Source organism: Malaya genurostris, chromosome 1 (assembly GCF_030247185.1).
Source record: "Malaya genurostris strain Urasoe2022 chromosome 1, Malgen_1.1, whole genome shotgun sequence".
Classification (NCBI taxonomy): domain Eukaryota; kingdom Metazoa; phylum Arthropoda; class Insecta; order Diptera; family Culicidae; genus Malaya; species Malaya genurostris.
The window spans coordinates 87,875,682-87,902,910 of record NC_080570.1 but is presented as its reverse complement, the minus strand read 5'-3'; the positions used below and the strand labels follow the sequence as shown (position 1 = coordinate 87,902,910).

At 36.7% G+C, this 27,229-nt stretch overlaps 1 protein-coding gene across 7 annotated transcripts in view; it reads right to left on the bottom strand.

The window, feature by feature from the left end:
- The window catches only part of LOC131440668 (calpain-D), a 314,742-nt gene that overhangs the window by 174,535 nt on the left and 112,978 nt on the right, over window positions 1-27,229 (bottom strand). The gene's annotated exons all lie outside the window — the stretch shown is intronic.

The window sequence follows — 27,229 nt, the reverse complement described above, 5'->3', positions numbered from 1 at the left end:
CGTTTATGTTGTATATCAACGCATTTTGTTCGATGTCCTACCTTTAGTAACCGAAAACGGTTTTTCAAATCTTGCGGAGCCTGAGGAATCTGGCTCTGACGGAAATAGTGAGGATACCTCGTTTGTCACTCCTCAAGGGTCTGTTAAGAGGAGATTACCAAACCACAAAATACCAAAAAAGACTAATAAAACTACAACTTCAAAAAAGATCCCCGTGTTGAATCTAAAATGGAAAACTTAAAACCACAAACTGTGCCTCCTGCCAAGAAAAGACAATAATCCAGTGGGCTCCATTTCACAGCCACCATCAGGATGACTGAAGTTTTCGGAAATTGTAGAATGGATTTTTGCAGCATTCAATATTTCTGAACCTCTAAGGACCATCATAACGGCATTCCTTCCAAAAGCTAGAACTTTTTTAAAACAGTTATCAGCTCAATGGCCAGTTCTCTCAGGTTTGTATCATTTGATGGTTAATTTATCATCCGCCGCAAATGATTAAATCACTGTCCTGCAGTGAAATTGTGTAAGTATCATGCCAAAACTTGATTTATTTAAAGTTTTTTTGCACAGTCAAAAATGTGATGTATTTGCTTTGTGCGAAACATGGCTTACATCAAACATAGCTTAAAATTTCAATGACTAACATTATACGTCTCGATAGTGACTCTCCGTATGGCGAAGCGCTTTTAGTAATTCATAAATGTTACTCCTTTTATAGAATAAACATTCCTTCGACTTCTAGTATAGAAGTTGTTGCTTGTCAAATAAACATTAAAGTAAAGGACATTTGCATTGCTTCGGTATATATTCCTCCAAGAGATCAAGTTGGACAACGACAGCTTAATAAAATTGTCGAAGTACTTCCTGCTCCACGTTTGATTTTAGGAGATTTCAATTCGCACGGAATGATGTGAGGTTCCGTTTACAATTTACAATCTTTAATAGATAATATTTGCGACAATTTTAGTATCACGGTACTAAATATAGGTAGCATGACTCGGATGCCAAGACCTCCTGCACGTCCAAATGCATTAGATTTATCTCTTTGTTCGACTTCAATTCGGCTAGATTGCACCTGGAAAGTATTTCCTGATTTACACGGTAGCGACCATTTACCAATCATCATCTTAATTAGCAGTAACAAAGGCATTGCTAATTCTAAAACGAGGAGGAGGAACTACTCAGAATTTGGAAAAAAATTGATTTTAGAAACCAAGTACAGGAGCATACTTTGGGCCAAGAAATGGAGCTATTGGAGACATTTGGTCGAAGCACTCTTTGGAATACGGCCAGACGAACGAGAAATTGTAACGTAGGAAATGAGAGTGAGGAATACTCGAACCGATGGATACTTGATTTTGCGAGGAAAGTTTGTCCAGATTCTGTTCCTACGCATAGCAGTATTAGAGAGTCTTCTCCAAATAATGGTACCAATGATAGCCCCTTTTCAATGATGGAATTTTCCATAGCACTCATGTCTTGTAACAATAACGCTCCTGGGTTGGACAGAAATAGATTCAACTTGATGAAGAATCTGCCCGACCTTGCAAAAAGACGTTTGTTAGAATTGTTCAACAAGTTGCTTGAGCAAAATATTGTTCCACCTGACTGGAGGCAAGTGAAAGTTCGCACTATACTCGAATATGCTGCAGTCGTCTGGGCTCCCTCTTATTAACTCGACATCCAACACATAGAAGCTATTCAGCATAAGTTTTCTTCGGTTTGCACTTTGCAGTCTTCCTTGGAGGGATCCCAACAACCATCCCAGCTATAGTGAGCGCCTCACCAACCATCCCCTCACCAACCCTTACATAACATTTACCTATTCACTTTTTTCTTCTCTCTCACCTTTTAAGCAAGACCGCTATTACCGCCCTGCAATGCTTAGTGTCATTAACTAGTTATAGATAGGGTTATAGATTTAGTTTTAATTCTTAGTGTTAGTGTTGTATCTGTTGGATCATTGTAATCTGTTGATACAAATGATGAGGAGGTTTTATGCCTGCTGGAGAGAGAGATTGCCAAATTTCATCTAAATCGGGCTTTTCCCTGCTCCAAAATAAAATAAATAAGCAAATTAAAAAAAGTTAGCGTTATTCAAAAGCCGATGAAACCAGCTTCCAATCACAACTCATATAGACCCATTGCAATGTTGTCCTGCATCAGAAAATGGTTCGAAAAAATTATTCTTCGGCGTCTCGACACTTGGGTCGAGACGAACGGTTTGTTGTCAGATACTCAGTTTGGGTTCCGTAGAAATAAAGGGACGAATGATTTCCTTGCATTACTTTTGTCTGACATCCAAATTGCCTTCGCCCAAAAACAACAATCTGTATTTTTAGACATTGAAGGAGCATTTGATTCAGTTTCCAGCGATTATAAATAATTATCTGCACAACCTTTTGTCAGAGAAGCGCATGTATTTTTCACATGGTGATTCGGCAATATTCAAAATTAGCTACATGGGTCTCTCGCAAGGCTCATGCCTCAGTCCACTCCTCTATCATATTTACGTTAATGACAGCTGTCTAGTATCCCCATGTACACTAAGAATATTGGCAGATGATGGTGTGGTTTCATTTACTGGACCCAAAGCTATTGATCTGCAAAAACCATAGCAAGGTACCTTAGATAACTTGTCCGTTTGGGCTGTTTATCTGGGTATCGAATTCTCTGCGGTCGTCTTTTCAAGAAAGCATGTAGTCACAGTGGCAGCAGTCCCTTGCTTCGGTTCTACACTGGACCCTTGATAAGATTTGCTTCTATGAGCTTCTATTTAAAATCATCACACAGACGTTGGCCTTTATTATTCTTGCATACACTTCCTCTTACACTTCACTCACTTATCGTCTCACCCATCAGGTCTCAAATGAAAACGACACAACATCACAAAATGAATTGGATGAATATCGTTTGACAGCTATCAGTGGTTTGCTCATATTTTCAGTCTGTATTATTTTATTCTATTCTACAATATTCTATCTCATTCCACAGTATTCCATGGTACACAAACTACCAATAAACGTCAAAGATGGACTACATTTACCGTTCATTTGATGTCATAGTGTGAAACCCAATTGGGATACGTTCACTCCATTTTATTTCCACTTCACACTGGTAATAAATACCGGTAGTATGAAAATGAAACATAAAACAGAGCTCAGTTAAGCCCTTCCGGCCTCTCCAAACTCAGGAGGTTGGGATCGTAATGCAATCAACATCTTATTCAAGTCGTTCCGTATTTCATTCATTAAATTCAATAATAATGTAAAGCTGTAGCATATATCTATATTGAATTCTAACTGTAATTGATTGTATCTGGTGATGTTTGCAATACCGTCAAGCCCACCAAGCACGGGAGGGAAATACCTCGGGGTGTGATTTGATTCCAAATGCACGTAGGGAGGACAGGATCTTGGTGGGGAGCTCAACAGGAAGATCTAATAAAATTGTATTAGACAACGATACTTTCAGCGATGGAATATGGATGCGTTTGCTTTCGTTTCTCTGCAAACTCCCATATTATCAAACTGGAGCGAATTCAGTATCGTTGTTTGCGAATTAATTTAGGCTGCATGCATTCGACATATAGTTTGGGTCCCAGTTAATTGCTCCATTCCAGGTAAGGAAAGAGCTGATATTTTAGCCAAAGATGGTGCTATTGAGGATGAAATTTATGAGAGCCCGATTGCTTTCAAAGAATTCTATAGCGCGTCTTGCTAAAGAAAACTTACCAGCTGGCAAGCTTCTTGGGATAAAGATGATCTGGGTCAGTGGATGCACTCAATTATTCCTAAAATATCGACAAAGGCATGGTTCAGGGGACTGGATGTGATTAGGGACTTCATTCGTGTGATGTTCAGACTCATGTCCAATCACTACACGTTAGATGCTTATCTTCTTCGAATTGGACCGAGACTAATCATTGTGCTTGTGACGAAGGTTATCGTGATATTGATAATGTCCTTTGGACATGCGTGGAGTATGGTGATGTCAGATCTCAACCAATAAATTCCTTGTGTACCCAAGGTAGCCGTGACCTTTCTTACATGAAACTTCTTCATCATTTTATTAAGTCCATTGGAGTTCGAAATTTAAATTTTATTTTATGTTAGACTGTTTTCTCTTCCATGAGTTCAACCAATAGCCAGCTATCTTATATTAAATAAAAGCGACGAACTGATACAAACAAACCTGAAATAGTTATAAGATCATGTACAAAATGAATGTTTTTTTTTATTTTATGTAATTTATAATAGCAAATCGCTCCATAAAGACAGTATTTAGATTGATTAATGAATACCAAAATATTAATATGATATTTGAAATGTATTAGGTTTGAAGTACTATGTATTGTGGATGCCAAGGCGAAGAACAACTGATGTATATTGCCTATGAAATAAAAGTATTCATGAAAAAACGCATTTTTCTTTAGGCGCCGTCCATACGCGCTGGTTTTTCCTTTTATAATATGAGCAATTCCAGAAATGCTTAGCATATCACCAGACTCGACCTTCTCCGATTTGGATGAAACTTTGCACGTGGCTTCAATATGGCAAACCATAAGTTTTGAAACGATGGAGAGGTCAATCCGACTCACGACTGATTTTTAAAAATTGCGTATGTATTTTTGTATTTCACAAAAATTGCCTTTTTCAAACCGTTGTAACTCGGAAACCGTTAATTGTACAAAAATGACGTTCAGGAAGAAGTTGTAGGGAATCGATTGGGCACTCTAAAAAAATATACACTGAAACAAATTTTTGATCTTTTTCTCAATAATTACAAAATAATCTGAAAAAGTTAAATTTAAACAAATCTGGGTTTTCATTTTTTCTTGATATTTGTTATTTTAAAGCTGTTATTAAAACCTACGGATTGATGGCTATCCCATCCGCGTCTTTTGAGAATGTTATATCCGATACTAGCCGGTTGGGAGGTGATATTCACTAGCAACGTAACTATACGAGGTGTACGCTATGACAGGCAACTGTAAACTATGTATTCTTTTAAACACTGAACGCTGAGCCAGCAGCCAGTCAGGGATGTAGTACCGGGTGGTCACCACAGTTCTTCCCCCTTTAGTTCAAACACATATAAACGAAAATGGCGGAACTTCACTGCCATAAAATTCAAAAACGGCAAAACTAAACCGCCGCAAACTAAACTTCGAAAAATGGCTCAACTTCACTGCCGTGGAAACTTATTTAACCTAATTTTTAAAACTATTAATAAAACATGAAATCAGGATCTTATCGAGGACGATTTGATCTTGTCCAACGACGTAAACTAATGTACGGATGACTCGAATATTCGGATGAATTCGTTTGCTTCTATCGCGACCACTGCCGCGTAGATGTGCCTTCTTGAGGATCAACTCCCTCAAGCGGTAAACAGTTGCTGCCCGAACCAACACCATCCTAATCACAAACCATTGGTTGATCGTCAGGTGTGTCTCGATAAATAAACGAATTCACTGCGAAACCGAGAAAGTCGCTAGCATCGTCGTCAAAGCTCTCGTCGTTATCGTCTTCCCTACTTCGTTTACGTGCTGGACTGCTCTCCTTTCCCCTCGCAAAAATCAAACCACAACTTTTCTTGTGAGTGCCAAACACCTTGAGTTGATTGCGGTGCGCCAGATACACCCGACCTCCAACGAAAACCTGAAATGTATTTAAAGAAACACGTCTTAGAAACTTGGCTTCAAGCCATCGTCGAATATCGGTAGGTCTAAAATTTTTAAAATAAATTAATTCTCCTGGGCGCAAAGAGTCAATCCAGTCACGAAGTCGGTGTTTATCTTTGGTATATTCGTTATTTACAGGTACATCCACAACTTCACGCTTCGTCAAATGATTCCTAAAACTATTTCTAGGATGGATTATATCCAACAACGTCTTGGGCTTAAAACTAAACAGCCTTTCGGAAGGAAACAAACGACCATCTTCCAAACATGTATTCCTATAGCTAAACAAAAAGTACGAAATTAAATCATCTGTACTTAAACCTGCCATTTCCGGATCCAACAAAAACTTTTTTAAACCATCTTTCACCAATCTGTTTCTGTAAAAAATCAGTAAATTCTTTGGAATTAAACGGTGGTCTGCCGTCCGTAACTACTATGTCCGGTAACCCAATCCTTGCAAAAACGCTGATAAACTTCGACTTGACACTCCTGGCATCAGTACTAAACTTCATGTACTCAACCTCGAGCCATTTTGAAAAACTGTCAACAATGACCAAGTTTTCTTGTCGAAATGAAAGAAGTCCGCATGAATGCGGGTAAACGGTTTTGTTGTTGGAATCCAGTTAGAGTACGGAGCTTGCTTCGGAACCACATGCATTTGGCAACACACTCTGTATGATTTGACGAAACTTTCAATGTCACTATTCATGCCGTACCAATAAACTGTCCTTCTTGCCATTTGCTTAATCTTGGTTATTCCGGAATGGCTTTTATGTAACAATTTCAGGATCTGATTTTGTAAACTTGCAGGTATAATGACACGATCCTGATACAGTAAACATTCTTCTGCTTGTTCTAAATCTTGGTGCTGTGCATAAACATCCAAAAACATTCGATCCAACTTCTGCGGCCAACCATGCTTCATGTAATAAACTATTTGTTGCAAAAACTTGTCTTTTTCTGTCTCAATTGCAATCAAAGCATGATCTATCGGAAACTCATTCGAAACATTTAAACTCTTGATAAACACTCTTTGTAAAGAAGCTTGTTCATTTTCTGGCAAAGGAAACCTTGAGCAAAAATCAGCATTGCCCATTTTTGTTGACGGTCTATAAACAATGTCGAAATCGTAAATACACAGTAAACTTCTTTCCAAACAAGAATTCGTGAAACTTCTTAATTGTGCTCACAACTGCTAAAGCTTCTAAGTGCAAAATTGGGTAGGATTTTTGTGCATTCGTTAAACTAAAGGAGGTGAAACTAATGGGCCTCTCTTCTCCATTGATTTGATGTGCTATTACTCCACCTAACCCATAACTACAAGCATCTGTTACAACGACAACAGGCTTATTCGGATCATAAAACTCTAAAAGCTTTGAGCTCAACAACGCTTGCTTACAGCTTTCAAACACTCGACTACACTCAGCGTTCCAGACAAACTTAACGTCTTTCTTTAATAAACGATACAGACAGCTAAGGCGTGCGGACAAATTAGGTAGAAATTTACCATAGTAATTTACTAAACCCAAAAATGCCTTAAACTCAGAGACGTTATTCGGAATACTAGCTCTTCGAATAGTCTCGACCTTTTCTGGACTAGGCAACAATCATCTGTCGCTCAAAACATGTCCTAGAAACGGCAAACTCCAAACAAACCAGTTGCATTTCTGCAAATTGACTTTCATGTTGGCTCTAGACAAACGTTCTAAAACCACATTAAGCCTTCGCGCACAGTCTTCTTTGTCCTTGCCTGCTATCAAAACATCATCTAAATAAACATAAACTCCGTCGATATTTCTCAAAACTTGATCCATGATCCGTTGGAATATAGCTGCACTAGAAGAATCACCTTGTGGCAAACGATTATACGTAAACAAACCTTTGATTGTATTTATCACCATTATTTTCCTAGACTTTTTAGATAATAATAACTGTGTATACACTTCAGCCAGATCAAGAGAATAGAAAACTTTAGCGCCAGCCAACGAGGCAAACAAATCCTGTGTTAAAGGTAACGGGTATGTATTAGGGATCAAAACTTTATTCATTAAAACTTTACAATCAATGACCATCCTAATACCATTGTCTTTTTTCACCACAACTATTACCGGAGATGCCCATTCACTTGCATCTATTGGTGTTATGACGCCATCTTTTTCTAAACTCCTTAAATGTTCCAAATCTTTATCTTTTAATCTGAATGGAACGTCATAAGCACGCCTTAACACCGGTGTGTGATTTTTTAAAACTAGATCAGCCTCAAACCCATTTATTGGGTTAGATAAAGATTTATCAAAAATATTGGCAAACTTACTCTGCATCTCTGCAACGGTCTGGTCTGTCGAAACTGCCAGTTGATTGATGTTGCTTCCAAACGCTCTTCTCCAATCAGGAACAAACAGATCCAGCCAATCTCGTCCAAGCAAAGGCGTGAAACAGTTGTCGCTTCGCAAAACAATCATATAAACATCCTTTTTCTGACCATTAAACTCAACATAAACCTTAATCTGCCCTTCAACCTTCAAACGACTCCTGTTGATCACTGCTAACATCTCAAAACTGATGACGGAAACTGCAGCGCCACAATCGATTTCCATTTTTAACTGCAAGTCGTCAACGTAAACGTTACGGAAACACGGTTCGTTGATTCTGTTGACTGAAGAAATCAATAAACAGTCCATTTCATCATCCGAAACGGAACGATTCAAACGACGTCTTAAACTTTTCTGATACTCAGTTATTTTGGGCTTTTCTGCTGGAGAATCGACAATCTTTACTTTTTTTGCTTTGTTCTACAGGTCATAACAAAAACGACGTACATGACCTTTTCTACAACAAAAGTTGCAAAATAAACTTTGAGTCCTGGATGAAGAACGATTCCTGCCATCAAAAGAAACTGAACGGCTTTGACTTCTCCTTCTGCTTGGTTCTCGACTCCTTCCTCGTGAGCGATCTCGAGAAACTACACGACTGTCACGCTTCCCAAGTCTGTTCAAAACGCTAACACGAGTCGAATCACCAGAGATCAACTTAGCTCTTGATCCTGCTAACTCTCTGTTCACAATGAGCTTCTCCGCTTTGGCTAGAGTTAAATCCTCCTCATCAAACAAACGCTGCTGCAAATCCTTGTTGCTGATACCACAAACCGGTTTATCACGAATCGACATGTCCTTAAACTCTCCGAAATCACACATTTCTGCCTGGAGCTTGACAGCAAGAATAAAATCCTCTGCACTTTCATTCGGACCTTGGACACGTTGATAAAACTTGTACCGCTGGATCAAATCGCTCTCCGTCTTATCGTATCGCTTCTTCAGAGCATCCGTGATCTCTTTAAATGACACGGTTTTCAAATCTTTTCCGGGAAAAAGAAGCTTCAGCTCACTATACACTTCTCTACTGCAAGTAGCCAAAAACGACACTTTTTGCTCCTCCGGACTTGTCACTTTATGATGCGCAAACACCTAATCTAACTGCTCCAAAAACTGCGCGAACGGGGTCGTGCCGGGAATAAACGGTTCTATTTGATTCACCAACGACATACTTGACATAGTGAGAAAATAAACGAAATAAAAAAACACGATTTGATTTGAATTGTTTTTATTTTTTTAATAAACGGTAAACTTTTTCTTTCAAACTAAACTGGAAGATCGAACCGAAGAAACTGAGTTCGACTTCGAAATAAACAAACAAGTTCTATTCGCTAAACTGGTACGCGATAAACAATGAACTTTTCAATTCCGTTTTGTGCAAGAAACTAACGGTAAACAGCGATAAACATAAAATTCATATGCAACAGCCAAGCGATAAACAACAGTCGCCGATGAAACAAATTTTTGGTACGAAACAAATAGATGTTGCAAGCAAAACTCGGGTGCTACAACTCTATGTTGGTGGTAGTATGCAACATAGAAACCAAAATCCAAAATGGTTTTTCTGATGCTTAACTCACTTTCTAACAAAATGAAGCGCAATTCCTTTTGTGTGTCAAACAATCGGAATGCCTTCAAATGCACTTTTAAACATACACTTAAACACTTTGCGAATAAAACATGCAAAACACTTACGTGATCGTTGACCAAACCTACGGCAAACAAACCAAAATAAACGAGATGTATGGAGATACACGGGTCTTCCCTCCTTCCTTCTGGAGTTGGATGTTTGAAATCCAAAGAGAAGCTGTCTGTAAAACTAGCGGGTTAACCTTCCGCTAAAACACCTCACAAAACCAAGCCACCAACAACGGGATAAACTAAAACTTTTTCCACCGTTGAAACACTTGGCAGGTTAAACAGTTTTGTCGTGAATACGACTTACTTTACTATGGGGTGCCTTTTCAAAATTTACCCTTTGAGAGAGTGATAAGTTTTTGATCGTGAATATCTCTTGTTGTATCTAACGAATCAACATAATTTTTGCTACATGCCATCGGAAATAAGATCATAATTTTATGATAAAATTTTCAGTTGTGTGACATAATCTCAAATAGTTCAAAATTAATCTTTTCTTAAATGTTTGGTATAAACGAGTATCAAAGAGGATAATTCATATGGCGCGTTTGCCTTTCTCGTATTTTGAAAGCTCATAGCTCAGTGATCTGTGGAAGGATTTATATAATCTAACTACCAATAGAATCGAAATTTTTCAACTTAAACTCGTATAGCAAAAGCATTGAAGTATTTCAATAGTACACTATTGAAAAACCTATCTCATTTGACCCATGTTACCACCAGCCCATCAGAACGCGTTCTGAGGAAGAGAAGAAAATAGCTGCTGCTGTACAACAAATCGTTCAAGAAAAATGTTCCGAAAAGTGGTGAATATCGTAGTGAGTTCCTCAATTTGGTCCTTCTGAATGCTAGAAACAAATCCCTACAGCATATTGATAGTTTCTTTCAATAAATTATGCAAATCCGAAATGAAATAATCGACATTAAAATTCTATATGCGGCTATTTTTATAGCCGTTAGGACCGCCCATTAGTGAAAGAGCTACAAACGAAATCACATAAAAGGAAATCTCTTAACAAAAGTTGAATCAGTTTGGATTCTATCGCCACTGCGAGCAGAGGTGTTTTGTGTCGCCTGCAGGTGTTTTGTCTCGTTATAATTCGTAAACCGTTCATCATACAAAAATGGCGTCCAGTAAGAAGTTGTAGGAAATCAATAGGGAAAAAAATATACATTGAAAAAAAGTTTTGATTTTTTATCTCAAAAATTTCATAATGAACCAAAAAAATTAAATTCAAAAAAATCTGGGTTTCGATTTTTTTTGATAATTTTTATTTCAAAGTCCTTATTAAAACCTACAGATTGATGGCTATCCCATCCGTGTCTTTTGAAAAATGAAGAAGCTACAGCTAAAACAATTTACAGATATATTCGAAATTTCAAGTTCTCGTTGAAAGATAATCATTTAAACAGTAGAACTAACGTATTTATGTCAAAACGAATAAACACATGTAGAATCAGGTGTGCCAGTTGACTACTTACTGTTTACAACCAACGTAGTACCGGCAAATTGCTTACCTAAATTCTACCTGATTCACATATAAATAGCTATGCATCGTAGAACAGATATCAGTTTATAACAAATCTATTTCGAAACAGTTACAATACTACAATATGGTCTTCACAAAGTGTTGTAAACCTTTTCCTGGTTTTGTGTGTTCCGGAAAATTTTTATAATCAACAGAAACCATAATTGGAAAATTAGAAGCTTAAAAGTGCAAGGTTAAATTTAATACCACGTTAAGCATTTGTGATCGCTGTCGCATTCGGGGTTATAAGGAAAGGCATACGATCGTAATGTAATAATTGTAGATATATACATGTAATAATTGTAGATATAGCAAGCAAATAAACAGTTCATGGAAATATAAAACATTGTGTTATAATTAAACATCCAGGTATCCCAATAACAGCTACTTTTAGAAGAAAAGATATCATGAACAAATTTATTGCCTTTAACCTGTAGAATAATATTCTACTGTTTAAATGATTATCTTTCAACGAGAACTTGAAATTTCGAATATATCTGTAAATTGTTTTAGCTGCAACTTCTTCATTTATCAAAAGGCACGGATAGGATAGCCATCAATCTGTAGGTTTTAATAAGAGATTTAAAATAAAAATTATCGAAAAACAATCGAAACCATGATATGTTTTTAATTTAATTTTTTTGGTTCATTATGAAATTATTGAGAAAAAAAATCGAATTTTTTGATCAGTGTATATTTTTTTAGAGTGCCCTATTGATTTCCTACAACTTCTTCCTGGATGCCATTTTTGTACGATGAACGGTTTTCGAATTACAACGAGAAGAATTTGATCATTTGCATACAGCCGTAAATTTAAGTGAACTTTTTGGAAAAAATTGCAAATGTTCTTAAGTACGACACCTCACCTTTAGTCTACACGAAACGATTGTCCCGTATACCTATCATCGCGTCGGCCACACCGCCTATTCTTCTGCAATTTGCATTCAAAGCAAATCGGGATGATTTCTATCATCGGTACCTTGCTGCAAGGAACTTATCGCTTGTACATCTTGGCTTTACCACTGATAAACGAATTTATCTCAATGAGAATTTATCCGACTTAGCTCGGACAATCAAGGGACATGCGATGAAACTTTAAAAAGCTGGAAAGATATTTACCGTATTCACCAAGGATGGAATTGTATTCGTGAAACTGAATGAAAGCGCTTCAGCCCAACCAATAACATCTTTGGAGCAACTTGGTGCTTCCATCGTTGAATAGTCACCCACATTTATACTCTCTTCCTGCCTCGTAAGTTTAAGGCATTCGATAGGGTTTCACATGTAAAATTGCTCCGAAAACTTTCATCTCACTTTAATTTTTCACATACAGCAGTATCACTAATCAGGTCCTACATCACTGGTCGCTCGCAAGTTGTTTTCATTGATGAACATTACTCTCAACTAGCAAATATTTCATCTGGTGTTCCCCAGGGTTCTATCTTGGGTCCGATATTGTTCTCGATATTTATTAATGACCTTCCTTCTGTATTGAAATTTGGTAAAATACATATTTTCGCCGACGATGTTCAGTTGTATTTATGCTCTACTGAATTGACGATTTTCGGAATGGCTGATTTAATCAATGCTGATTTGCTTAGTGTTCATGCATGGTGAGAACGAAAATCATCTTCCTATCAACTCTTCGAAATCGAAAATCTTATTTGTAACAAGGTCTCGACGTCCAGCTGTCCTACCGCGAATCACACTAGGAACTACTAAAATTGAATACGTTGATAACATTTGTATTCTCGGCTTCAAAATTCAATATGATTTTAAACTTACAATGTGGTAAAATTTATAATGCATTACGGCATCTAAAATTAACGTCAAATTTGTTACCGATTGAAACTAAACGTAAAATTCTCATTTTATGTATGGAGCCGAATTTTTATTGAACGCTTCCTCTAGATCGCTAAATAGGTTGAAGATTGCCTTGAATTGTTGTTAGAGATGGGTTTTTAATCTGTCCCGTTTCGCAAGAGTAACCCACCTATAGAGAGAACTGCTTGGTTGTTCCTTCAATGCCTTTTATAAATCTCGAGCCTGTATAACATTGTTTAAATAATTAACACACGTAATCCAGGGTATCTGATCGATAAATTACAAGTGTCCCACAGTAACCGCATTGGGAATTTTAATTTACCCCAATATCGTACATCTCATTATGGGGATACCTTTTTCATACGAGACATTGTCCAATGGAATCAGTTACCTGCCCAGATAAAGAGCAATCGCTCTTTTCATATATTTCGAACAGAATGTATAAATTGGTTTAATAGAGATACGTCATAGTAGTTTATAACATAGTTAGTGATAGTTGTTATGAAAAATCACCTGAATTGCAACCGATTGTGGAAATTAAAAAGGACTTATCCTTACTTCACAAGTATTATAAATAAATAAATAAATAACTTTTTCGGATTATTTTGTAATTATTGAGAAAAAATCAGAAATTTGTTTCGGTGTATATTTTTTTAGAGTGCCCAATCGATTCCCTACAACTTCTTCCTGAACGCCATTTTTGTACAATTAACGGTTTCCGAGTCACAACGATTTGAAAAAGGCAATTTTTGTGAAATGCAAAAATACATACGCAATTTTTAAAAATCAGCCGTGAGTCGGATTGACCTCTGCATAGGTTCAAAACTTATGGTTTGCCATACTGAAGCCATGTGCAAAGTTTCATCCAAATTGGAGAAGGTCGATTCTGATTTTCACCCTCATTCTTGTTTACGGCCGTATGGACTATTCGTACGAATGCATGCTTTCGAACGAATGCGAATAAGCTATTCTTGTTTTCACTCGAATCGCACACGAATACGATTCGTGTGCTAAAAAGTGTTGCCGCATCGGTACACTTTTTCGAACCAATTCTAAGCAACGAAGAAGTGTCAGATGGGCAAAATAAACAAAAACAATCAATGTTACATTTTCATTTGCAGGCATTTTTATTTTAAAAGGATGATTCTACCTACTTTAACTCCCAGTTTGAAGCCATTATACGTTTAATATTGGTGATGTTGACAAAACCGAACCAGTGTCGAGCGGTGGTGAGTTGTGGCAGTCTGTTTTGGTGCAAAAAGTGTGTAACTGGTTGTGAACATTTGGTTTCGTATTATTAACGTGCAAGATGCACATAGCAGTATAAAAGCTTAACCAGGTACGACGTGTTGATAAAATAGTTCAAACACAAAATGTTTAACCAATGTAATTTGTGATATGTTTTCCAGTTCATCGTGTTTCCCAATTTTGAGCGGATACTTGCAAGAGAATGGAACAGCTGAAATCGGGAGGTTTCGTACGTCGAATTTTTAGAGAGTTGAATCGGTGCGGCGAACTGTTGGAATGCTTTCAATTATTTTTATCTCGTCGCTCTATCGACCTTTCAGTTGATGACCACTTTGAATATGAGTGTTCCGAGGACAGATATAGCGTGAAGAATAAATCGATGCCGTTCATGTATTCTACCTGTGTTTGATTCTTAATTCGGCACATAAGGTCAGAAAGTTGATATTATTCATTCAGCAAATTAGCTTACGCAAGTCAAATGTTAGATTTCCAATGAGAAAGTACATGTGACGAACAAGAATAGAAAAGTTCAACAAATAAAATTTAGTGAATAAACTCGGATTTTTTATTCCAAATATGTACAAATTCCACTACGTATTTCGATCGAGGAATTTTCCTGCTTTAAACACTCAAGCTGATTGATGACAAGTATCTTGTAATTCAACCAAATTGATGAGAGGAATGATATATCTACAGCGATTATTAAAGATATGGTAATGGTACCTCATCTTAACTCATGTGTTCATCTCGTATACGAAACCATTTGTTAGAGGAAGATCTGCTGTCTCGGTTCGATAATATAAAATATATTATCGATAATATAAAAATTATGTACTATTTGAGCGACAATAAAAAACCATCACTAGGTGGATTAGGAAGAATTTTTTTTCTTATAATACGTCTGAATGAGTGGATCAAAAAGCATTGCAAGTGTGACATATTAAGGTCAAACCGCATTCGGCCGACATAGCCATCGCCGATCTTTTTGTTCGTTCTTCGGTTATGACTGAGCTGCCGGCGTGCGCATGTATAGGAACGCCGGACCCGACATAAAATTCATATCTTTGGCAACGATATTCCTCACCGAGCTTTTCGAATTGTAGCAACTGTGTCGGGTCCGGCGTACCTATACATGTGCACGCCCGTAGCTCAGCCATAGCCGAAGCAGAGAAAAAGTCAACGCCGGAGAGCTCGGATCGGTCGGATCGGCCGAATGCGGAGAGCCCTTTATCATAAAACTTTTATGTTGCTGTGTAGCACTGTTGTAGTTGTCAAACGGTGCATAATTGACAAATGTAATCGACGAATTTTGTTTATCGGTAATACATACTCGATTTTCAGATGGATACTGTAATGCTAGGTTTAATGGCAGTGGAATACGAGAAAAGTGTAATTAAAAACAGACGTTCAAACTTACGAAAACGTTGCGACATTCTAGAGATGTCGGATTCAGAGTAAGTAAATAGAATACTAACCAAAAAGCTGTACACTTTGTCCAACAGCTCGAGTTTCTTGCATATTAATAGCTGTGCTTTATTGAATAAATGTTCTAATTTTAGGTTTATGCAAAATTTTCGATTAAATAATTCAGCATTCCAATACGTTCTGAATGAGATCGCAGATGAGTTTCCTCCTCAAAAGCAAGGCGGGATTTCGACAGAAGTAAAACTTGCGGCGTGTCTTCGATTCTTTGCAGAAGGTAGCTACCAACATGGCACTGGAAAAGACTTTGACGTGGCAATAGCGCAACCTACATTTTCGAAGATTCTTTCAAACATGCTTGTCGTTTTGGAGAGGAAAATCTGTTCAAAATGGATAAATATATTAATGACAGCAGAAGAAATGATGGAAGCAAAACGGTTCTTTTTTGAGAAATCTGGAATATCTGGTGTAATTATGTGTGTCGATGGTACTCACATTAGAATAATTCCACCTACGAGCAATCGCAACTTTTTTACAATCGAAAAGGATTCTACAGCTTGAACGTTATGATCGTAAGAGTTTTAAGAGTAGCTTGTATTGTATGACATCATATATGTTTACTATATTTAGATGTGTGACAACAGGCAGCGGATTCGTTTTGTTGATGCTAGTTATCAAGGATCAAATCATGACTCACATGTTTGGAGAATGAGTTCTGCTCGAAGTTACATGAACCAGTTGTACAGAAATGGGGAAAGAAATACAAAAATTTTGGGTACTGAAAGCAGAAATGAAGTACTCACACATGATAATTTTTACTAAATTCTAGGTGACGCTGGTTATCCTTCTGAGCCTTGGCTGTTAACCCCACACCGTGCACCAGAAGAAGGGAGCGCTGAAAGTAATTTCAATAGACGGCACAGCTTGGGAAGAGGCATAATTGAGCGAACAATCGGTGTATTAAAGAATAGATTTCGATGCATACTAGGTGCCCGCCAATTGCATTATTCGCCTTCGAAATCTTCTAAAGTCATTAATGTTTGTTGTGCTTTACACAATATCTGCTTAACTTATCTTGACAATAGTTTACAGTAGGTGATGTATTTTGTAGTAATGTGAAAATAGATTAAAACAAAAATAATTAAAAAATCAATCGATTCGAATTTATTTCACTTGACAAAATTTAACAAAAACAGGTTCATCTACTTCACACATGCATACACAATGTTCATTTAAGTCGGATGGTTTATAAGAAACAATAGCACATGTTAAAATTACACATTAATTAGTGTATTGTAAATATTTTATTTACAACTGACTCAGTTGTAGATCAATTAATTGTTTCTTGACTTTAAGTTTTTCGAATGCGATTTTTTCCATCGCTAGGTTATGTCTTTTTTGCTCAAGTAGATTCTGTTCCTTCAGTTCTTTAAGTTCAGATAGTGTTTTAAAAACTTGCTTTGTATAATAAGCTATGTCACCAGTTTTTTTCGATTGTGTTCGAAAAATATCAATCATGTTCGAATGAAATTTCTCTTGCTGTTCTACTTGTTTTTCTAGCAAGTTCAAACTATTCGTTACTTGTCTCTTTTTTGGTCTTGATAACAGGGGATCTTCATCAAACGATTTTGTGGCTTCCTCTGAACGATTTTCGATTGTTTCCAAATTGCAATCTTCCATAGCATCATTATTTTCGTCTGATGCTATTGGTATTCCAAAAGAAACCGCATCCTTAACACCTTCGATCGCAGCTGTTAGTCCGGCCAAATAAATTACTTTTTCTTCCAACGCTGTAAACTCAATAATTTTATTTTTGCCACCTCCTGTAGATTGCTGTTCTTTTTTGTTGTGTGCCATTTTCCTTTTGAGATTTGATTTCCAGTCAAACCATACCTAGAATTGAAGATTTCAATTAAATAAAAATATTACTATAGTTTTGATATTATTTTAATAGTTCTTACTTTTTTCCAGCCAGCATAATCTCTCATAGGTGGACCAAGACTGTTTAAATCTGTGGCAAGATTCTCCCAAAATGGCTTAGCATCAAACTTCGCAAAGCCTTTGGCAATATCTGGCTGATCGCTCAATGCGTCCACGAGCTTATCATACTGCCTTTTATTGGTGCTTTGTGTTTTGTATCTTTTTTCCCTATAAAAAGTTATTTCAATTTACAAATTAGCAATAGAATGCAAACAATACTTACATCGGAAAGGAAAGCTATTAAAACTCAATTAAACTGTTTTTCTATACACGCTATCAAGCATACGAACGACCTATTCGCAACATTTACCTGACGAATCGAATGCACTGCATCAAATCTATTCGTACGTAAACAGGAATGACACTTTACATTCGTACGAATGATGTACTAAAAAAAAGATTCGTTCGAATTGGTTCGAACGTAAACCGTGATGCGAGTTTAGCATACTTTCGAACGTATCGCATACGGCCGTAAACAAGAATGAGGGTGTTTGTCACTTTTTCGTCATTCCTGTAATTGCTCATATATATTTCGTGGCATGCACTTACTATGCCGGTGCAAGAACGGCTACAGTTGTTTACTCGCAAAATGGTGTGTCAAAATACCGATTTCTTCGCTCATACGCCTTAGGTTCGTAAGGTACCTTGACTTCATAAACATAACACCAGTGCCAACTGTTTAGCTGGCCGTGGTTTATTGGTTGTGGTGAGGAAAAACAAATTCTTGAGTCTTCATGCCAGTATGGCCACTTCAATAGTTTACCCGCGTTTCTTTTTCTTTTATCTCTCCTTATTACATGAGTTCCTAGTACATGTACTCCGTATTGACCGTGGTCAAAACGTAAACAAATAAAATGCACACGTAATCTCTACGTTTGGTGCCTCTAACGAACTTGAAACTTGATCAAGTTAATACCGATCAGAATAAATACAGTAACGGTAATCAATTTTAATTTACTCACCTTATTATAACTAATCCGCCGATCATCCTTTTTCCTCATATTTCTCCACTAGCACTATTTACGTTCCCCTGGCCGCTTTCCTAGCGGCAAACACTGCTGTCAAGAGATGAATAGCCTGTATTGCCGCGCAGTCCGAGTGGCGTGCGTCGGGGATTGGAGGGGTGTTTTTAACAATTAGAAATACTTTTTTGATCATCTTTAAACTTTTATTTACTTTTATTATTTCACAATTGAGGCTTTTACACAATGGCAGCAAACTACACAATGGCAGCAATTTTTTCGCAAAAACCGTTAACACTTGTTATATTTTCTCGGTAACACTAAAGTGGATCTACGCTTCTTGTTCTATGTGTGTGGGTCTGTATGTGTGTTGTCAACAAAGAGGTCATCGCTGGACTGATTTTGATCAAACTAGTCGCAAATGAAAGGTATCCCCGTCACCCAGAACGCTATTAAATGGTTTTGTGATCGGATGTTTACTTTTTGAGTTATACGAAGTTTTATGTCAAAATTTTCAGTTTTTTGACAATATCTCTCACAATTGACCTTGACAACAGAATATAATTTAAGACATAGATTCGGCATGGTAATAGCTATCCAACAAGCCATAGATTGTGAAAATCCGTAAATTTTCACGGGAATATCGACTTTTCGCCTTATTCCAGTAGTAGGAGTGTTACACGTTCAATGAAAAGCGCCAAATGAAACACGATATATCTTTATACTGATACATACAATTGTTTCTAAGTACCAAAAAGACTGTGTACAGCATCTTTTTTCATGGCACTTTGCCTCGGACCGATTTTAGCACGGTTCGTTTTTTGGCAACATAATCGTTCGAGAAGGGCATGTAAACTAGATGATGGCAGCATTTTCAAGTTTAAGTAATATCATAATTATTTTGATTTAAACTACTTACAGTAATAAATACTGGAAGATCATTACTCCCATATACCATTCGACTCAGTTCGTCAAGATCATCAAATGCGAGTGTGACAAATAATTTCACTAAATTTTCTCGGAGATGATTCAACCGTGTTCCACAAACTCATATTCATATGAAAAGTCGTATGTTTCCGAACAAGGTTCCTGAATTACGTCTGGATTCGACTTCTGGTTCCGGATGTTGAACGAAATTAAAATAATGTAACTCATTTTTCTCGTAGATGGTTGAATCGATTTAAGATCCAAATAAAATCTAGGAACCATAAAAGATTAAAATGAAAGGTCTTAACATGCTATAAAACATCTCGCTTTTTAGTCAGATCCAACTTGCTGTTTAGGTGATACAGGGTGATTAGTATAAAAAATTTCCATTTCACATAAATTTATCATTTTTATAGGGTTTTTCGATTTGGATTCAGAAGGTATTCTAAAATTTAATTCACACTACGATTTCTCAAAGATGTCTACACTAATTTTCAAACAGTATGAATCAAATGTAAACTATACAGCTCCTGAGGTGGATTTAACTGACTTCGGCTACACCGATTTTAGAATTCCGGTTCCAGTATCGAATCGTTTCTCAAAGCTCAATCGTTTTCTCAAAAAAGGCCAAATCGAATTTCAAAAACAAAAATTCCAAATGAAGGATTTATGGTCCCATGCAAAATTAATTAATTTTATCCGATTCTGGAATTACAGGGTGATGGGTTTTTAAAATTCATACCGATATAGAAGATGACAAACCAAAAAAGCTTCAAAGCTGAAGTTAGACTCAAAACTATTGCAATTTATTCGTCATATTAATTTATGGCCATACCAATCGTTTTCGGTTATGCTGGTTCCTGAATAACGATTCTGGTCGTACCGTAAATAACTCTAAAGTGGAACTTATTTCGACATCTCATAGAATGTTCAATCGATTATTACACGTTTAGATTCAAATTCTATCCGATCTGCAGTTGCAGGTAATGAGTGAATAGAACTTGAAATGGCCGCTTGAAACGACGGTCATTAAAATAATGTCATGAGAACTAAAACGCCGAAGAATATTCATGCAAAAAACACATTCGGATTGATAAAAAAAGATATCATCTCACTACTAGGTGAATTAAGCACGTTTTTCTACTAAAAATGACAAAAAAATTAGCTCAAGTTAATATTTTTTTGATTTGTTTATTATTTTTAACTTTTTTCATTGAATAAACTATAAAGGTAGTATTATGGAATCGCTAAGAGTTAAGAAAAAGACGCACATTTCATGTCTTAGGCAAATTTTTGTTTCTTTATTAGATTTTACAGCAAAGGCTCTTGAAAAAGACTCTTTTTTGTAAACACGAAACTTCAAAAAATCATATTTCGAAAACTACACGTACCATATTGAAATAAGAAACCCTTCTTAATCCACCTAGTGGTGTGATAATGCCTTTCTCTTTCTTCAAAGCAGTCTCATGAATTTATTATCGTTTTATGAAATTATTTCTGACACAAATTTTGGCTCATTCTTCACACCAATTAATTCAGATCGATTCGAGTGGTTCACAAAAGCATGCTTCAGTTTGTCATATACTCGGTATCGTTTTTCCAATCAAGCGCTTGGCACATTTTGAACACGAGTGGTGTTTTCTTTGTGAGTGAGAGTCAGCAGGAGTAAACACTACTGCGAGTGGGTTACTGCTGCGAGTCAGCCCACAAGTCCAATACCCAATAGGCGCATGTAATGTAAATACAGTAAAAGAACATACTGAATATTGATTACCGAGAAAAACACTTCGTTTCAATTCCAGGATTGTTTTACTCTCATGATCTAATTGGATTAAACCCAATTAAACGCTATTTAGTATGAATTTGATTTATAGAAGTAACAGGAATTCAGGGTTTTGCGTAGTATGTTACGTTTGCTTTGTACATACACTACTGGCGGCTGCTTTTCAGCACCGGACCACCAGTTCAGGGTCGTTTATCTTTTTGGTCTTCGAGAGAATCTTCACTTCACTATTTTTAGGGCGGACTTTTCTTCCCACCTGTGGTCACTGAGCGAATCGTTCGCAGCGGAAACAAGTAACACAAAAAAAAATACGGGTGTGTAATGTCAGAGACATAACTGGATGTCGTGAATACAAATAAAACTGACATGATTTCTTTATACTTTCGAATTAAAATTGATAGTTGATCGATTGTGTGAAATGTGAAACTTTCCCCCTTTTCACTACTAGAATTTTAAACGATGCACCGAGACTAAAGTACAGATTAGTTACATTAAACATTATGAGACACAATTAAATATTATGAAATAACCAGTATGGTTCTTTATAATAAAATAATGGCTCTGAATAGAACCTTTTATGAAAGCGTTCGTAATGGAGAGTGACGTGTTGAGTTCGAATTCCGATGGATACAGTGTATAGAATTTATTTCTGCCCCTTTGGCTTAGCAGCTCTGCTGTATGACACGCAATCACTTTTGTTTGAATTGAAGCTAGCTTTGCGAACAAACCGCTACACATTCGATCGCAGTGCCAGATGAAGCCAAACTTTCTGTCTTTTAGAAATTTCTGTCTTTTAGAAGGAACAAATTGTGGAATTCACTACGATATTTAGCACAGTTCGGAACATTTTTCTCGAACGATTTTTGCACAGCGATAAGTGCACGGAGCAAATCAAATTATTTTGGATTTTCACTAAACTGATGATTTTTACCTTCGATTTGCAAATAAGTAATCCTAATAGTTGTTTTGATAACATTTAGAGCCATTAGAACAGCTGAGTTTACATAATGATGTCCACTTTTCGTTTTTCGTTTTTTTTCTCTCCAATGCAAACGATCAGAAACTCTGCTGCCTGCCGCAACCGCCCTTGCTTGAATTGAAACTAGCTTTGCGAACAAACCTCTTCACATCCACTCGCAGTGCCAAATGATGCCAAACTGATTTAATGCGTCTTTTCGCCTTAACGACCGGAAGGCAAATGAGAACTACGACCTGTGCGTTTCTTTTTGGCGTGAATACGACTTACTTTACTATAGGACGCCTTTTCAAAATTTACCCTGTACAAGAATGGGCAGAACTTTATTGGGAATATCTCCTGATGTACTGGACCCAACAACATAATTTTTTCTCTAAGTTATCGAAAATATGATCACGAATTTGTGATTAAATTTTCAACAGCGTGATATTACCATAAATAACTGAAAAAGAAAGTTTTCTAAAACTTTTGGAAATGACGAGGAAAATTCACCACACTCGGACGATGGCTACCTCAACCAAGTACATATCAATTCCGATTATATACTGGACGAGTCTAAAAGGGTAAATTTTGATTGAGAATCGTTCAACGGACCTGAATGTCGAGGTGAGGTTCTCCCACCAACATCAGTAAGAACAAACCAAGTATTAAGCGAGAAACGCACAGGTCGTGCTCTGATTTGGACTTCGATCGGGAGCAGCAGTCGCCAGTAATGAGAGCAGATCTTTTGCGTGGTATAAAACCTCAAACGCACGGGTCGCAGAGCAATGCGTTTGTGTAATTTTCACAGAGCAAAATTCGCAACACTGTTTTATATCGTTTATATCCAAACAGTTTCTTTCACTGAAATATTCAAATCCAAAATTAAGTAATCGACATCAAAGTTCTGTATGTCAAACTTTTCAAGCAAACGTATAAATTAACATATTTTAGCCGTTTCGCCGAAAGCCTTTTCGCCAAAAGTCGTTTCGCCGAAAGGGTCATTTCGCCGAAAGAGTCATTTCGCCGAAAGAGTCATGTCTCCTGTATGTTATGTCTCATGTATAACTGATGCGGCGCAGCCACATACCCGAAGCCAAGATGACTCGGCGGCACAAAATCACCGAGCCGACGTGAGCTGAGTTGGCCGCCTACCCGCCGTCGGAAGCGGCGGCCTCTTGCATACAAACCTGTAACCGCCTCGTTTGCCCGGCCTACTCAAAGTTAAGTTTCTTTGCTTGTCTACGATGTGGCGTAGCCGCATTAGATTTTTTTTCATTTTCACCTAATAAACGGAAAATACCACATACATTTGCCTTGTAGATATACTTATGGAATTGCCTTGATGCTTAGTAGCTAATAGTCAACAAGTTTTCTTGGGAACTCCGTTCTGAGGTTCATAAATCAATCTATATTCAAGAGTACAAGAATCAATCAAGAAGTACAAATATAGGTCAACAAAACGGGCCTTAACGCTATCATCTTTAATTTGTCTTTATTTGAAATCAATTATAATTACGATTTTTTGGATTCGTCGAAATGAACCTTTCGTGTAGTTTTTAGTAGAATTTTCTTCTGATTTGCTATACAAAATGCATAGCACTGACTTAGAATAGATTCGAACTCAACTCGTCACTTTCCATCACGAACGCTTTCATAAAAGGTTCTTTTTAGAACCACCAGTATTTATCATATAGAACTAAACTGGTTATTTGGAATTCTAGTAGTGTAAAAGGGCAAAACTTGCACAATTCATACAATCGATCAACTAATTGATATTCGGAAGTATATAGAAAGAGTGTCAGTTTTATTCGTATTCACGACATCCGGTTATGTCTCTGACATTACACACATGTACTTTTTCAACCACACAGAAGGTGCGCTCTCCGATGCCGCTGCTTGAATGCGTCTTCTCGCCCTGACATCTGCTTCCATCCAACGCATAAGAAGAAATGATCGAAAGTAAAGAGTTTTTCTCGTTGTTATCAAATTTTGAGAAAACTTATTTTTTTAGTTGTTTGTGGTTATCTCACATTGTTCAAAATATTATCCTAAATTCCTGATCATAATTTTGATGATATAGTGAAAGAATTATGTTGCTGCCTTTAACACAAGTCGAGATATTCACGATTAAGTTCTACCCATTCTTATATGTGGCTAATTTTGAAAAAGCGCCCCATAGTAAAGTAAGTCGTATTCACGACAAAAACAAAATGGACGACACAGCTTGTATATAAAAAAGACCGCACAATTTTAACTTTTTTTAAACACTATATTTTACATTACCGGAAAATTAAATAGGCAGAATGTCTCTATTGTTACTTGCGCTTTTTTTGGGTCGAAATTTTGTTCTCGACGCTCCGTTGGGGCCGTGACGCACGTTGGTCGACTTGATGGTTCCTGGCGACGACGAGCGGGTCGGCACTAGCTCCGGGGCGATGAATCAGCAACGAATCAGTATCCAGATGCTGCAGCAACTTGGCGTTGTTCGGTTAACGTAAGAAAAAAAAACGTGAAGGCACACACGCTGGACTAGCAGCAAACTTATTTGTACTAATTACTGATCCCTTTGGATCCACTTTGAATTTATCGATGAAGCAAGGATTGATCCATTTGGATCAACTTCAACTAACTTTTTGTTCTGCCAATGAAACGCATTGTCACATTGGTTTCTGACCCACTGCTACGATCTTCACTCTACCGGACTGGTAATATACTAGAGACCCCGCCATAGTTTTCCCGCGGGTTTTATAGACTTGTTGTCCGGTTTCCATCCCAATCCCACCGCCACCTTCAAAGCCTGCCACCCCGCATTATGCTGCGATGATGACGATTATAACGACGATGACAGTGTGTAGAAAGATGACGGTTACAACAATTTATCGTTTTTTTCTGGTTGGTGTCTTGAGTAATATTTGTACCTACTATACCTGTTTCCTTTATATATATATATAGATAATTTAATATGTGCAATAATTTGAATCATAACAAATCTTGTGAGGGGCTGGTTTGAACTATTATTTGTGTTCGCTCTAGTCCTGTACTCCTGTTAATTCTCTGTATGAAGTTCAAGTAAACAGCGGTACTATGGTTGAAATTGCTGCATGAAACATGCTTTGTGATTAGATTTTTATTTTTGTCGTTATAACAACGATAACGAATAGAGCCTCAACGCAGCAACAGAACTTAGAGTTCGAGCGGGAATAAGAGTTAGTGTGGGAGATGCTTTAACTTTTGAGCACTAGAGCGTTAGAGGTGATCCCAAAATTTTGGCACCCATATATATATATATATATATTTATCTATATATATATATATATATATATATATATATATATATATATATATATATATATATATATATATATATATATATATATATATATATATATATATATATATATATATATATATATATAAATATATATATATTTATATATATATATATATATATATATATATATATATATATATATATATATATATATATATATATATATATATATATATATATATATATATATATATATATATATAGGAGCGGTAAAAATCAACGTTTTTTGTCAGTTACGTCACTTATACCTTCAAATCCAAAAGTCGCAGTCACTTGATCTTCGAACTTGATCAATGGCTTAATAGTAGCTTATAAACGAGCCTAAGCTTGTTAAAATCGGTTCAGCCATCTCCGAGAAACATACGCGGTAAAAAAAAACAACACATTTCGTCGGTTACGTCACTTTTACCATTATATCTCCGGAACCAGAAGTCACAGTCATTTGATCTTTGAACTTGATCAATGGCCCGACAGTAGCTTTTAAACGAGCCAAAGTTTGTTAAAATCGGTCCAGCCATCTCAGATAAAATTGAGCAGAAAAAATATTTTCAAAAAGTACACACACACACACACACACACACACACACACACAGAGACAGACATTTTCCGATCTCGTCGAACTGAGTCGAATGGTATATAACACTATGGGTCCTCGTGCCTCCGTTAGAAAGTCGGTTTTTTCAAGCAATTCTAATACCTTTCTATAGAAAAAGGCAAAAATACGTGTTTATATATATATATATATATATATATATATATATATATATATATATATATATATATATATATATATATATATATATATATATATAACACAGTTCGGCTCAAAAGTTCGTATCGTTTAATAGAAACACACATTTTTTAGCCAAAATTCGTTTTTATTATTTAACATAATTGCCATCAGAGGCGATACAGCGATTATAGCGATCTTCCAACTTTTCGATACCATTTTTGTAGTACGATTTGTCCTTTGCCTCAAAATAGGCCTCAGTTTCAGCGATTACCTCTTCATTGCTTCTAAACTTTTTACCAGCGAGCATTCTCTTGAGGTCTGAGAATAGGAAAAAGTCACTGGGGGCCAAATCTGGAGAATACGGTGGATGAGGGAGCAATTCGAAGCCCAATTCGTTCAATTTCAGCATGGTTTTCAATCATCAATTCGTTGTTGTTTTGATCGATTGTGAGCTCACGCGGCACCCATTTTGCACAAAGCTTTCTCATATCCAAATATTCGTGTATAATATGTCCAACACGTTCCTTTGATATCTTTAGGGTGTCAGCTATCTCGATGAACTTCACTTTACGGTCATTGAAAATCATTTTGTGGATTATTTTCACGTTTTCATCGGTAACAGCCTCTTTTGGACGTCCACTGCGTTCATCGTCTTCGGTGCTCATATGACCAGTACGAAATTTTGCAAACTACTTACGAATTGTTGCTTCCCCCGGTGCAGAGTCTGGATAACACTCATCAAGCCATTTTTTGGTATCGGCGGCATTTTTTTTCATCAAAAAGTAGTGTTTCATCAACACACGAAATTCCTTTTTTTCCATTTTTCCACAATA